The sequence below is a fragment of the Micropterus salmoides genome, unplaced genomic scaffold (assembly GCF_014851395.1).
Source record: "Micropterus salmoides isolate LMB-PRFRI ecotype aquatic unplaced genomic scaffold, ASM1485139v1 Ms_hic_scaffold_11, whole genome shotgun sequence".
Classification (NCBI taxonomy): domain Eukaryota; kingdom Metazoa; phylum Chordata; class Actinopteri; order Centrarchiformes; family Centrarchidae; genus Micropterus; species Micropterus salmoides.
Window position 1 is genome coordinate 32,688,687 of NW_024040152.1, and position 16,553 is coordinate 32,705,239.

Here is a 16,553-nt window from a genome sequence, read left to right on the forward strand (position 1 = left end):
GCCAAGACTGAACGACCATCGTTGGTATCTTCACCTGAGGCCAATAGGTTACGTTTGTTGAGTTTCCTGGGAAGTGATGAAAGGACAGCATTGTAAGTGGGGGATAAGTGGTGGCGTAGACCCCCTCCCCTGTTCAATGACGGCTTCTCAACCCTGGTGTAGATGGCTTCCTTGACACCTCTTATCAGTCTTCCAGTATCGTCTTCCAGTATCTTCAACCAAGTCCAGTTGCCCTTGATTTTAACCTTCGTTGGATAACTATGACCCCGATGACTGAGAATCTTCATAGATACCATCATAGGACGCACCCTGTAATGCCTCTTAATGTACACACAGGAGATGTGTTTGTTTAAGAGCACTAGTCTTGCGATAGGCTCCCCTCCCATTTTGCATCTAGTCCCGTCCTACTGTGCTGTGATTGGAGCTGTGCCCTTAGGATGCCTCCCAGGTGCTCCCTGGCCTTAATTTAGTTAATTTACCAAACTGACACTTCTGAGGGGCCAACATTAATATAATAAGCATGGCATTTTCCCTAGATACAATACAAACGGGGGCGGCGCGGTGGTGCAGTGGTTATACTGTTGCCTCTCAGCAAGAAGGTCGTGGGTTCAAACTGCCTTTTACCCGATGCCAGCTGGGATTGGCTCCAGCCCCCCGCGACCCTGTACGCAGGATAAGCGGTTGACGATGGATGGCTGGATGGATGGTTCAAGATTGAATGTAATATAAAAAGAATACTGAAAGACAATCCCCACCCAGCCAGCCACAGCCTGTTCACCCTGCTGCCGTCTGGCAAGAGATACATGAGTATCTGCTGTCGTACTACCAGACTGCAGAACAGCTTCTTTCCTCAGGCTGAGACTCCTCAACTCCACCGCATCCTCCGCAGCTTACCATCAATAAATGACATGGAACATTCTGTTATCCCGGGTTTGCAAATCAACATACCACTACTTTGTATAAGATATGTATAAATCTAACTGTGTAGATTGTTTTTTTTAAATTCAATTCTAATTTTAAATATTTGTTTTTAGTTCTTTGTGTGCAGAGCGACGGGGGCAACAACTTCAGAACAAATTAAGATACCTTGAACATTGAACATTACTGTCAATGTCAGCAGTGTCATTAGAGTTGCTAGCGAGACAGTAACGCTGGGGTACTTGTTTCCAATCACAGGGCTGCATTGAAGTAACGACCTAGCCAATCACAGCAATGTAGGGCGGGTTGGAAAACATTACGGGCCTTTCCGAAACTAGACCCTCGCCACTTCCACCCTCGACACGGAGTGAACTCTGGTCGGAGTCGGCCTCACAGCCAAAACAAGCTCCCTAACCCACGTAGGGTATAAATACTTTTATTCATTTATTTTATGTTTGTTTATGACCCAAATTATTTTGGTTATTTTTTTGAAAATTCTTTAAGACTATGGCTTTAGATATTTACAAAAAAGAAATATCATATTCTTTTATGAAAAGATTGATATTCATTGTAAAAGAAAAACCTATTTGAACCTCTTTATCTTATTTAAAAATATAAGGCCTACATTCACAAATACAACATTTCAAAATAAATCAAACATTAGATTGAAGCATTATATAGTCTGAAGAATTTAAAACAGTAAAGTGAATAAAAACTATTTTTCTTCAATGCCTTTGTCGCTTGTTACATGATCCCCCTGTGCCCTTAGTTGTGCCATGTTATATTATTCTGTCATTTAATGTAGGCTATTTTGTTTTGGCTGAAGATTTTCGTATGAGATGAAATACGATTCAATAAAAACAGCTGTATAGTCTGTCTGTTTTTATTGAACACAATGCTGTTAACCTGTAAATGGTGATATGAAATGTTAGTGTAGTTTCGTAATTTAAAAATCCTACATATTTACAGACTGAAGTTACACGGAACTCACATTGAAAGAAAGGTCCCCCATCGTGCAGCAAAGGGTGTTACACACCTTCAACAAGCCGGCATCGGTGCTCACTCGGCATTGGAGGGTTTTAACAACCTGCCACCACTCCGCCCTCATTGGTTTCGGATGGAACTCAATGAGGCAGACCCTCCACATGAACACGCAAAAAGAGTGGAAGTAGTTAGGGAGAGGGAGGAGCAAGCAGTTTTGGAAAGGCCCAACATGTCTAGGGTGTGCCCTGACTCTGGCCCAGTGCATGCTGGGATAGGATCCATATGTGGATATAGAAAATGGAGGGTTAGGGGGAGCTGTCTCTGCTGCCTGTCTGTTTTGCCGATCATGGTTCTCTGGAGACTGCTTGCCATACTACTTACTGGTGCTTGAACAAACAAAGATGTCAAGTCTGCATTTGACAAGAACTGCCAACTCACTACACAGTGTCCATTTTTCTTTTTTATCATTGTGCTGGACCCTGGGGAATATATCCTTAAAGGAAGCTCTGAGTATTCTTGTCCTGTTTTTTCCCCCAGAGCTTTCTTTTTGTTGCTTCCAGTTTTCTCAAATCCTGATGATTCCTGGCTGAAACTGTGGCAGTGACAGTGACGCAGCTGTCAACAAGTTAGGGCTAGTTGGCGTGTGTGTGTGTGTGTGTGTGTGTGTGTGTGTGTGCTGTAAAGGTCCCTGCAACAAGAATCCATTTTTTACAAACACTGCAAACCCATGGTAAACCCACACAGTTGATTTTAATTAATTTGCCTCATTGGACCTCTTGTCAGGTCTGTGTGACTGTGGACAGACTGTGTTTGACTGACATCTCCCTCCTGCTCCTGAGAGGGCAGGACAAGTTACACTTCATCGTCATAAATGGTTCCCTGCACAGCTCTGCCCACCTTAAACCTGAGCTGAGGTGTAATCAGCCAGGGCTTTACTAACCATATTTAAGGGTTCCTCATCAAAAATTATATTATGTGTAGACTGGAATGTAGATAGTGGCCTACCTACATGTCTCTCGGCTGGCCTCAGACCAGCAGGAGAACTGTTTTGTTAAAATTTTTTATGAAGGCAAAACAACAAGGACAGCTGTGTAGGGCAACGTGGGTTAAGACGCCCGCCCAGAGTAATTCAAATAAAAACCACAAAATGTCACAATTTTATTTACTCAACATTTCTTCTTGCTGCCGCTAGTCTCACTGGATTAAAAATGCACTCTGTTTCATCACAATTTTTTAAGTTATTTGATCAAAGCCATTCAGACATAAGTTGATCTAACTTAAAATAATGCTAGATAAGTATGTCACCAACGTCACCTTGCCCCTTAGTGGTTGATCGTTTGTAAGTTAGATGTTATTTAGACACTGGACCGCCCCTTTAGCCAACCAGCGACTTCAATATCAGAATGTCTGAGGTAAAATTGTGAGGTTTTAAGCTCAGCTACTGGCAAGCTTGTATTTTACCTCAGACTTTCTGCTAATGAAGTTCCTAGCAACCTCAATATTTAAAAGTTAGAAATAAATTATAGGAAAGCTAATAACAAGTTAGTTTCTAAAACATAGGTCTATAATCCCCTTGCTTTTAACCAGCTAATTGTAGTTTATTTTATCTGTAATTTGCACCTATTAAAAGGATTTTATACCACAGAGGAGGTGAAAAATGGCTTTTCCGTAAAAAAAAATACTCAAAATCAATAAAATGTTCTTTAATGTGGGAGAAAATAGACATTGAGCTTAGGGTGGGGAGCAGCTTACCCCAGTGGCTGGGAAAAATGCATTAATGCATTTCTGCTAAAACAAAAATAAAATTCATAATTTATTTTACTTTATATGATGATACCCTAACCATGGCCATCTCCAAGATACAAAAAAAAACCCTATAAAATATTATTTTGTGTCAGCAAATAGATATTGAGCTTAGGGCAAACTACCCTATGTGTGATACTCTAACAACAAGGGAAATATGACTGCTGTCAGTTCTGGAAACGCCAGAGCTGTGTTGACATACATCATTTCACAACTTTGATCACAGTCTTATCAGTTCTGTCTAAGCAGGATTGTGATGGAAGGGTAAAGAAATAATAAAAGACCAGGCCGATTCCCAATCCAAAAAAGTGACAGCATGTGCAAAGAGGAAATTCTCATAAACCCTCCTGACTTTCACTTTTCCCCCCAGTTGCAGGCAGCTGGCTGCAGTTGAGGAAGATGAATGTGAGCGCTGTGTCTCTCCCTGCAAGCCTCTCTGGCTGGACCACATTGTTGCTAAACTAAGGGATTTCCGACCTGCCTCCATGAGGAGCACTGAGGAATCTGAAAGCAAGACTAATGCATTAGCTCCTCTTCACACTCATATGCACACTGTATACGGCACTGGTGCACCTACATGGTGAAATGTCGCACCAGAAAATGGCACATACACTTGTGCAACCACGCACTGGTCCCTCGTGATTGAGTGTGGGTGGCTGACTGAGGGAGAGAATAAAGCTTTTTTTTTTGTGTGTGTGTGTGTGTAGTGAGGTGTAGTGTTCACCACAGGGGGTGCCGTGTGGGAAGGAATAAACTGAGGAGAGATAGCAGTAAGAAGCTCCATACTGCTGTAGAGGTCACTGCCTGCAGGGAGTCTCGCAGCCTGTTTGGGAAGTTTTCATATGGAGCTTGTTCTTCTGGAATGGAGGCATTGAAGACAATTAGCAAATGTGTATGGTTTAATGATCAGTTTAGTTATTTGATCGGTGGCTGTAGCATCAGTTATTTCTTTCCAAGTCAAATCCATACCCATTCCCACTGGTGTATTTAAATAAGTGTTTTAGAAATGATGGGTTGAGCATTTGGTATCATAAAGGAACTGCTTGTCTATACTACTGTTGAAGTCATTATACAGGAGAAGGTTACAGCTGTAAACATGAAAAGGGCCAGCATTCAGCCTGTAGCCCCATGTGGGGCCAGACAGCAGCAGAAGCTACTGATAGGCCGAAAGACATAGCTACATTCTCTGTACTTACCCAGCTGTGTTACTGTCGGCTGCTGCAATGCTACTCAAATGGCCCAATAATCATGAGTAGCCTATATAGAACTTACCCATAGCTCATAATGTGTTTCTTCAGCAATGTTTTCACACAGTGTCTCTGTATTTTTAAAGCAAAGCTACGTTTCTATACTGTTGTTCTCCCTGATAATTTGTGGCTACTGCATACTTTTTTTAGTCAAACTTTGGTTTGATTAACAGCTTACAGGTTTAAAGTGGCCAGTTACTGACCCTTGAGCCAATCAACAGTTTGTGAAATGCTCAGAAAAGTTGAAAAATTAGCTGTTGGCTTTGACTTCTGTCATCATGAAGAGGCACAGATTAATGAAAATCAACTCACCAGCACTTCTGGGTGTTTGATCTGTCGAGCAGCAGCAGAAAGAGTATTAATGTTGAAACTTCCTCCTCACACAGAATGACAGTTTTTCATAAGCATGTAGGTTGACTTAAAAATTTAAATATATTACGTATATTCAAATATTTCAATAGGATTTCAGCTCTCTGGCTCTCAAGCTGGGCAAGCAGCAGGGGAAGGACCCAAATGCAGACAGCCTAGGCTGACAGGATGAGCCCGGTGATTTATTGTGAAGCAAAGTTACATAAGCTTACTGACATGGGCAGCAAGTCCAAACAGAAGTGACTGAGAATCCCCAGGTAACTGGAATTGGGCAGGGAAAAAATGCCATATTCCATTTTTTCAAGATGCAGGGCACAGAGACTGGACCGCAGTGGCACATAGCAACATTGACAGTCTGGCAACTGACTGGGGAATCTTGACTGGGGGCTGGTGTAAATACTGACAAGTAACTGGGGAATGAGGAACAGCTGTGAGCAGGAGGCTGTGGGAGTCTGACTGGCTGACTGGGACAAGGCAAAGGGCAGCTGGTGGACAGGTAGAGAATGGCAATGTCTGAATCTAATCTCCACACTAATGGTCCACCCTCACAGACTCACAGACTTTGAGGCGCGTTCCCGGGAAGTCCGTCCCGGGAAGTCCGTGAGGGCTTAGGGCTGTCCCACTGTCAAATCGTCAAGTGCATGGGGACGAAGCTTTCTGAGCCCTTCATACACACTTTCCATAAGTCCACCTCTCTATGGACTCTACCTGATGGAATTACCCACAGTTCATAGCGTTGTGATGCTAAACACAGGGTAACCTGGGGGAAGTCTGTCATGTTGTATGTTTCAAATTTTACAATTTAACTTAAGTTATGCATTTAAAAAAAACGGAACTTTTAATTTGATAACAAGAATTCCACACACTCACATCTCAGCAATTTAGAAATTATTGAAAAGTTCCTTTTACCTGGTCACATTTAACATTCATTTAACCTACAACTCTGTTCCCAGCAGTACTTGAAAGTAGCATAATCAGTGATGGAGAGGGGTGGGCGTGGGGGACAGGATCGCAGCTCTGGGAGTAAAAATTGAGAGGCAACCTGCTCAGATTTCTAAAGTATGTTCATAAAACAAATATAATTTATTGTACTTGAACGCACCACATTTCCAGGTACTGCCATACAGCCAGTGGGAAGGCATGATATTTCAGGGTCCCTGGAACGAGTCTCCACTGTCAGTTGTTCTATCAGGATCACTGTAAATTTATGTGTTTATGTTTAAGTCATGAGTAAACCTTCTCGCTGTAACTCAGAAAAGACATGCCTTTTTACTTCCTTTTTTAAAATTAAATTGCATAGCCACCATCTCATTGTCTTAAATTGAATGGCTTATATAGGAACATAATCTTCATTATCTTCATGTATCCATACCTAACATTTACATTTTAAGATGGTAAAAAACTCAAATTCATCAAACTTGCTGTTGTTGGCGACGCTTCATTTTAAAATCTTTCTATTGCAAACTCTACCAGCAGCGTTACCACTCCAGTCACAAACTGTCTGCGACCCTCTGCATGAGAGTGGGTCGTCTCGATTACCTTCCCAGTTTACGTTGGTGTTGCATCAGCTGGGTAAGGGTGATTCTTGTTACGTCACCATTTATCAAATGTGTTTTTCACTGCGTGAGAAAATGGATGTGTGGCCCGAGAGTGTATGAAAAGTATCAGTTGTCTCACAGTCAGTGCGTGAGAGTTGGCAGCCCCGGTAGTGTGTCTGTGTATAAAGGCAATGAAAATCAAGCACAACCAGCCTGGGGTTGAGATTACAGTATTAGTTCAGGAGCTGACATTCTCTGCCACTGCAGAAATGAATAATATAGCTTCTTTTTTTTTTTTTTTAAAGTTCAAGGCAGTGACCTCGCTGCTCGTGAAGTTTCTGGCCTTTACCAGCTCCACCTGTTCTCTGTCAAAGGACTCACTTGAACTTAATGTCAGTGTGAAGCGAGTTGAGGAATTGTCTGTCTCCTTCCTCGAGGCTGCCCGTCAATGGATGGCCTATCTCAGGTCCCTCTCTCCGTGCGGCCTGAGGGTTTATTAAACATTCATGCTTTAATTAAGCAATTTTACCGCCGCTACTTAACTGGGTGATGATAAAAGCACTGCTCCAGGATGAGCACAGTGAACTGACAAATGTATATGAGGGTGTGTGTGTGTGTGTGTGTAAAAGTGTCCTTCGTGAGAGGCCATTCATTTCCTGCCATAAAGAAAAGTGCGAGGATTAGAGAAAAGACAAGTTCAACTTTTTTCCCCCTCACTCATCAGTCATGTTTGACTGCAGGGGAATGGTCAGCGGGTGATGTTAGCGATCCCTCCTTTTTCTGACAGGCAGCGTGTCACTGTTCGCCTGTTCATCTTCAACATTTTCCACTTCATCATACAATTATTATAAAAAAAAAAAAATTATTTGCCTAGGAGATTTAAAACCATTGTATTTTAAAAGGGTGAAATGGAGAACATGTGTTCATGTTGCCAGTCTCCTTGGCTGTGGGGACATTTTATGCTAGTCCAACTGTCTCACTGTCTTTCGTAAGGTTTGATGACTTGGACAATAAAGATGAATTACTTGAAGCACACTGAAATGTAGTTTACTGCTGCCATGCGCCACTGCTGCATGAAATAACTGTCTTATATATACTGTATATGTGTGTGAGTGTGTGTGTGTTGTTGCAGCTGCATGCCACCGTGTCCTTGTTAAGAACAGGCGGTTGCTCTGCGGGACGGCTGTAAAGGCTGCTCTCTTTGGCGGTATCACCTGGAATGACACCCAGAGGTGACACACTGTCAGAACACACACCTACACAAGACATAGGACACACACACACACACACACACACACACACACACACACACACACACACACACACACAATAAGCTGAGTGGATCTTGGCCAAAGCCTGCCAGGTCCAAGAAAAGAACTCATTAGTGCCGACATGTTCTATGTGCTCTTCTAACAACACACACACAGGTAGAAGACACTCACGCTCACACACATCAGACATTTTTCCTGAAGTTCACCTTATATCACATTAACACGGTTAGAATTAAGGATGGATGGATCTTGCAGTCCCGGTTCTTTGATGCTGCTTTATTAGAAATTCTCTAAATAATTGGCCAATCCTAGATAGTCACTTACTCAGCGGCAATGGAGTTCAATTAGATTTGTTCTATCTGAAACGCCAGCAGACGTCAGTTTGCAGTGTCACGCCCTGTAAACTGTGTGTATGAAGTCACAACTGGAATGTCGTGGTTATGTGGTACGAGTCTTAATTACAAGGCCACCGGACGCCCCGTAATTATTACTTTTACACTGAAACCGAGACAGCCTCTGTAACACCAGTGAAACTTAATTATAAATAACAGAAGGACATAATCATCATAACAAATGTTATGCCTGTGTCTCAACTCTCTGTGTGTAAGGCAATAATCAACTTCTAGGAGCTGCTCCTCTTTTCTTCTTCTTTGTTTGGATTGATTTATTTGCTCCCATTTATTTCTCATCAAAGCATCACAATATGATTAGGGTGTGCCTTTCCACAGTTTCTCATTTACGTGCTTGATAGACTTCTTATCTTTTCATTGCTTTCATATCCGCTAAAGATTATATTGCTCAATCTAATCTCAAACGAAAATTACAATTAATTATTTTCGGCATTCCAAAGTACACATTCTGGTATTGCCGCTCAGACGCCCAGAGGCTCGACTGAGAGTAAATCTTTTCAGTCTGCTTCAGCTAAATCAAATTCTCTCTCCCCTTCAGAATCAAGCTTTTCTCCTCCCTCAGCGTAGTGTGGCAGAAAGATCACCGATGAATTATCTACAGCTCTGGTGTTACACTGTCGTGTTTTTCTAATGCCTATGCTTTCAATTTAGGAGATACATTTGGTTTTAATGCTTTGATAGATCGAGTGTTGAAGGTTAAAAACTATCCTTGGACACAGCCCTGTGGCTGCTGACATCAGCCAAAATCCATCATCTGGGCTCGGTTCAACTCAGTGAAGGAGGTCAATAAAAAGGAGGGTGAATTATGAGTTCAAGACTGGAAGCATCTTCAGGCAAACAATCGCCGCTCAATTCTGTGATAGTTTGAGGAAAGCATTAAGTGACATGTTTCTAACGTTGAGGCTCAGGGTGGTTTAACCTTCCTAAAATATAGTGTGCTTTGTCCCTTTTCTTTGCACGAAGACGAGCTCCAGAAAGAAATTGCTTTTCCAGTTTGGTGTGGAGTACGTCAACTGGCCTGCACAGAGCCCTGAATTCAACCCAAGTCACACCTGTGGGATGAACTGGCATGCTGACTATGAGCCAGGTGTCTGAATCGGAGCAACATCTTGTGGGAAAAAAACAGAAGAGTGGAGGCTTTCGCATCAGTGCTCAGGGTTTTTGAATGAAATGGTTAGCAGCCAAATCCATCCATCCATCCATCCATCCATCCATCCATCGTCAACCGCTTATCCTGCATACAGGGTCGCGGGGGGCTGGAGCCAGTCCCAGCTGACATTGGGCGAAAGGCGGGGTACACCCTGGACAGGTCGCCAGTCCATCGCAGGGCCACACATAGACAGACATCCACTCACATCCACACCTAAGGACAGTTTTAGAGACACCAATTAACCTAGCCTGCATGTCTTTGGACGGTGGGAGGAAGCCAGAGTACACGGAGAGAACCCACGTGGACACGGGGAGAGCATGCAGCCACGTTTCGGTTTAAAACTGGGTGTCCACATATGTTTGACCATGTAGTGCATCTCAGCACTAGTGGATGAATTTTAGCGTCTTTTCATGTAGACTGGTTAACCGATGATTGACACCATGAACACTAACATGAACATTCCCCACACCTAGTTAAATAAACACAACTTGTCAAGTTTTCTGGAAACATTGTCAAATTTTTCAGTAATCCACCAAAACCAGTTTTGGATTTGAAAAATAATCCTGCTTCATTTTAAATGTATTTATTGAATCTATTTTTGCCCTTCCTCATTTACACACTGTAATTTGCTGATGCTCTTTGACAGCAATGTCCTGTTAACAGTGACACTGAGAAATAAAATAAGTTATTGATAGAACAGAACTTGCAGGTGTGTAACACCAGAGTTTAAAAGAGTTCATGAGTTTTGAGCGATGGGGAGTCAAACCAGCAATTCTTAACTTAGTATTCATTGTTATGTTAAAAGTTGGGCTGAATTTGCAAGTATATTGCTTTGTAACTATTAATTAGTTTGTGGATAACTGATTGAATACTTTATTTAGGAATATGAAGTATTTAAGCACAATATAAACTAAAATTATAATAACTTTAATTCAATATTTATGACTCAGGGCCCCTCGACCAGATTAGGTACTGACACCGCTACAAGGCTCCCGGACTTTCAGTTTATATTATGCGTCAGTGTTTGAGACTATCATTAAACACATTTTCAATTAATAAAATTACCGAAAACTAATTTTCAAACAGACAGCCAGGAGCCTTCAGCTATTTCCCATCAGAGAAAATTATCTCTTGGTGTTTGGGATTTCCTTAATGGGTTTTCATTGTAACTTGAAGACCTTTGTCATTAGTTTCTGTCAAGGTAGCTGACGAAAACTATACAATACACTTGCCTTTTGGCTCTGTTGACTTGCACTGTCTGATGCCGAACTCAGAAGTGTTGATTTCCTGCCACAAAACTGGCAGAGATGATTCTGTGATTGCATTTTGTTTTCTATTCTGTGGCATTTCATTTCAGCCACTGAAAAAAGATAATGCTTTATTTGAAGAATGAAATCGAATACTCAATCTTAGATGTGTTCAGTCTTCTGAGCTATTACATTGAATGTTTTCTTTTTTTAACTCATCATGCAGAAATTCTGTTGTTGCAGAGCAAAATAAAATGAAAACTTGAATTCAGAAGCCCTTTTCCCAGCTTTCGTCCTACTCAAAGGTAGAAATCCATCCCTCTCTGCATTCTGGTACTTAAGGCTCTAGTGCCAAAGTATCAGTTAATCTGTTTTAAATTCTCTTTAATAACAGGCTGCTCCTGCTGCTGTTAGCAGAATAATAGTTTATGATGACACACTGCAACACATGTAGTATTGTTGAGCTGCACACACAGGATTGTTCATCCAGGTGCTTCCATAATAACCAGACTCCTCTGATTTCAAACAGGTCAATCAGCATTATGCTGTATGTTTCTGAAAGACTCGAATATCCCACTCATTTCATACATTTTAGAGGCTTATGTTCTGTGCTATTACAGGTTCTGCTGTGGCGCAGTCTGGCAAGAGACCATCTTAAGAAAGAAAGGAAGAGATGAAAGGAAATGATGCATATGCAGAGGATACAAAGCTTTGCATTGGTTTGAGATTTTGAGGTGTGAAGTCTAGCCACATTTTCCACACACCAGCCTCCAATTATTATAAAAAAGAAGGAAGTGTTTACAGTGTTCTGTTTATGCCACTTTGGGGTAGAGTAGCCATGTTTATTGAACACCTGGGACAAGTCCCACCTAAAGAAGATAAACTTCTTTAAAAACAGGTCACAAAATCTAGTTGTTGTTTTTTTTAAGTTCAGTAATTTCCAGCTCAGCAATGAAGCTGAAAAAATATTAATCAAACAGGAGGAAGTTTAGCATTTGTTCAAGACCATTTTCAGCCACAGATGAATACACATTTGGTACGATAATTATGGCATCAGGACGGTGAACATTAGAGCCATAATTAAAAAACCATGGGCATTCATGTGCTTCTCTAACAGCCTCCACTTTTCTGGTGTTCCACCAGAGTTTGGAAGCTGGCTGCAGGGATTTGCTCCCATTCAGTCACAAGTGCATTAGTGAGGTCCAACACCGGTGTTGGTGATAAAGCCTGGCTCACAGTTGGTGTTCCAGTTCATCTCAAAGGTGTGTAGAAATAGTCTTCCATTCTCCACTTGGGGGAAAAAAAATACTTGTTTGGCTTAAATATTGTAACTTGTTAATTCACCTTGTTTTCGTGTTTCAACAGCTGCCCCAAGGTCTTTTATGCAACTCGCTGTCAAGGTGAACATCTTCCATTATAAATACCCACGTGTAACATCACTTTTAATGGAATGTATTCTGTAGTCCAACTCCATGAGTTACGTCCAAGTCATGGACAGCATGACTTTTTTTTTGGCATATAAACTGCCAAGTCATTCTTTCTTTATCTCTGTCAGGGTGTTAACACTTGTAGTAATATTTTCTAAAGTCTTTGGGTCTCCTTCTGTTGTACCACCACTGATACTGCCAAATCTGTTTCTGTTTTCCCGCTAATGGAGCCGAACAGCAAGCCTTAGCAATTTAGGAGCAGCCATTGTGCGTATGATCTCACAAACACGCATCTGTTCTTTTATTTCCTTTATTTCCAAATCCCAATGCTGACAGGTATGAACCATGTACATGTTTGTGCACTTAAGAGAGTTTGGTAAGTCTGACTTGGAACACTCATACGAGCAAACCTAATGGAAAAAAGATATGTGAAGGATTTCACTGCTTTGCAACTTGGTGTCTTGACCAAACCATGAAAGACACCTGTGTGGACAGGAGTGCCTATGTACCTTTGATCATCTGTATACTGGCATGTGTAAAGAAGATGTGGAGCTACATAAAACTAATTGTAACTAAGAGGGTAGTTCACAGGAAGTGGAGGCGGGAGCTGAGAACATTACATTTGTATCTCCAGCTGTATATACATCACCCACAGTGACCTGCGAGGCTCTTCCTTCATGGCCCACTAGAATGAACCCCCAGCAGCCCACTGCCACCTCTTCATCCATCTCTCCCTCTGTTTCTCTCACTCCGTGTCTCTGTCTCTGAGTCACAATGCAGTCACCATCCTACACTGTGTGGGGAGACAAGGGCCTATGATGTATGAGTGTTATAAAGCGTGGGAAGAGTAAACCGCATTGCACAGAGATCTGTGTGTGTGTGTGTGTGTGTGTGCACTTGCATCTGTTTGTATGTGTGCCAGTGGATCCGAAGCTTACAGGTTAGCGATCCCTAGACGCCTCTGAATATATTTTATATACCGTGGCATACGTATGGGTTTTAAATGGAGCGGTTAAATGCGCTCCCAAAGTAACTTAGAGACACACTGAGAAGAAAAACAATGACGCATTCATCATCTGTGGAGTGAATGAAGTAGCTGCCGAGTGCTAAGGATGCACCAGAGCACAGCGGGGGCGATTTTCAGTCTTAATAGCCATGTGGGGGAAGGTTGAGGGGGTGGGGAATCCACTCCAGTCCGTTGAGGCTCTGGCAGTTCCCATAGGAACACTTTAGCCTGATGCCCAGCGCAACAGGGGTACTGGGAGGAAGACAGCCTGTAAACAATATTCAGCTGAAGTCAAAGTACTTCTCATCCGCTCTCAGCAGCTCTTTAGCTGCTGTGGAAATCAGCAGAAACACAAAAAACAAGGCTGACTGGTTTGCAGACTGGCTGGCAGAGACTTCCGAAATAATTGCACGGAGTTGTTTGACAAGCTAAAAAGCACGTGGAGTTGTGTGTCCGCACGCGCAATCACTGTCTGAGCACGCAGGCTTTATCAGCAGTCGTCTCCACCAAAGATGGATGTGTGTTGAGAAGTACAAAAACAAGTAAAGCCTTATTTCTGTGAGCTGTCAGTCAGGCTGGAGAAAAAGTAAGAAAAGCATCTGATCCCAGTGGTGAAAGACCTTTTGAGCCTTTTCTTATCGTTCCCTCTGAAATTGGGCATCCATCTTCGGAATTGAAATGTCTGGTTGGCTGACCTGCACCTGAAACCAAAGAGCCCACATGATATGTATTTATAGACAATGAGTTTGGGCAGAGAGCTTAAGAGATGGTGCTGCTGTGGAAGGTGAGGGGTGTAAATGGTTTGTGCTCCTGGGCTGATAGGGTTAAAGAGATGGCACAGCGTGACACTGATTCAACAGTCTGCTAGTGTGTGGAATTAATAGTCAGATTGGCTTGAGAGTGGACTGCAATTTGGAACATTGTGTGTGTGGGGGGGTCTGTTTGTTATATTTTCACCACATGAACTTGACCGATGCATGGGTTTTTATAGAGCCACTGTCTGACAGACACTTCAGTGAAGTGTGCTGGCAGTTTGACATGTTGGTCTCATATTTAAATATGTCTGAGTCACATTTCTCTAACCATCACTCCCTCTGTGTACCAGTGCCAAATATTGTGCAACCATTGTGGCTTTTGCTGTAGCAGTCGAGATGCGTCTGAGCAGAGCCTGCACAGATCATTTAGATAATGGACACCTATGTTTGAAAGCCCCAAAGCCATTATTTCTACAGGTTGATACAGCCAACACTGGTGTGTATTCCATGTCTGAGAAGGGTGTTTATGTGTTTTTATTCCACTGTGATTTCAGCTTTGATATTATTTGAATGTGTCTGACAAGAGAAATGATTCCAGTGCGGTGGGAGGACATTTTATAAAAACCGCAATGAAGGCTGCCTCATCCTGCCTGAAGGAACCGCTAACTCACCTAAAAGATTTTAAGCTTTTATGGAGAGATTTAATCAGAATCATGATCAGAAATACTTTATTGATGCCAGAGGGGAGATGGTTTTGTAAGAGTTGCTCATGTTGCTAAACAAGGCATTAAAGAAAGTGTAAAAATAAATTATATATATATATATATATATATATATATATATATATATATATATATATATATATATATATAAATAAATAAATATAAAAGTGTTTGTGTATATGTACAGTATACAACAGTATGTGACAGTATGTGTCCCATGATGCACAAAATGCTCTTTTCCAAGCCTTTTCTCTCTGACAAGAATAAAAGACTGGATGAAGCGGTGTAAGAACTGAGAACTTGCCATCCATATACATGTTGTCTGCAGCATTTGCACTTCTTATTAGATATCCGATGGGGAAGACAAGGGCTGCGGATAGGATTTGAACCATGAACATGGCATTTTATTGAAGGGAATTGTGGTTTTGTACAGCTCAAGCCTTATTTTCATAGTTCTGGCCATCATTTATATTGGGAATAATAAAATTGTACTCAACAAGTTCATCTCAAAGTTCAGCCAAAAAAAGTCACAAAGGGCAAGAAACACAGTAGGCATGATAAGTCAGACCATCACACAGGTTTTAAACAAACCCCCAGGTTCAACTGTGACCTACGATGGTTAGTTTGTCTATGCAATGAGTGATTTTTTTTCAGAATTGCAGATGTGCTCAATTTAAAGTTAATATCCTTCATCTAAACATGAGTCTGATAGTGAGTATATTGAGTGTATTTCACTGGCCACACTGTTGCACTGGGTGACACGAACACACACTGTAGTTCCCACATGCACCGCCCTGCTGCCCCAAATACTCAGTAGAGCACCAAATGTGGATTAATCCTCTGCTGAAAATAGTCCCCAACAAATGCACTATTTCCTCCTGTTTGAGCAACATTTGCTATAAACTGCAGTGGCCAGCTGTTTTAGGATATTAATGAACCTTTTTTTTTATTTTTAAAATATTTAAATTTTCAGCAAGAACTAAGCGGCTGTGGCTCAGGAGGTAGAGCGGGTTGCCTGTTAATCAGAAGGTCAGCGGTTCAATCCCCCGGCTCCTCCACGCTGCATGTCGAAGTGTTCTTGGGCAAGATACTGAACCCCGAATTACCCCTGGTGGCTGTTCTGCCAGTGTGTGAATGTTAGTTTCTGATTGAGCACTTAGGCTCAGTGTATGAATGCAGATGTAGCATAAAAGCACCTTGAGTAGTCAAAAAGACTAGAAAGGTGCTAAACAGAGCATTTACATCTTAATTGGCTTGAGGCTGAATAATATTATATATAAGGTATAATCAGTTAATAGGTTTGTCTTTTATAATATAGAAATGGTAGTGAATTTCTCACTACACCAGTCAGAGCAGAATACAAGTCTGATGAATTCAATAGCATATCTTTTCATAATGTCACATAGTGAATGATACCTCTGCTGAAAATAAAAAGAAATAGAATATAAATAACACAATATAATTCTCTCTTTTATAAGGACACGTTCATGTGAGCAATTTCATTGACATATAATTCTAATATGTTGTTCATTTTGACATAAGCCTATTGTTCTCGCTTTTCATTTCTCCCTCTCCTCTTATCTGTCCTAACATTTTTTCCCCCCTTTTCTGTTCCTGTCCCCTGTCATCTCCCTGTGCCCACCTCCCTCCTTTCACCACCTGTTATCTCCACCATGCAGTTGACTGCTTCTGTCCTCTGGGTGTCA

At 41.7% G+C, this 16,553-nt stretch overlaps 1 protein-coding gene across 9 annotated transcripts in view; it reads left to right on the top strand.

The window, feature by feature from the left end:
* The window catches only part of adgrb1a (adhesion G protein-coupled receptor B1a), a 139,504-nt gene that overhangs the window by 41,401 nt on the left and 81,550 nt on the right, over positions 1-16,553 (top strand). The window lies entirely within an intron of this gene.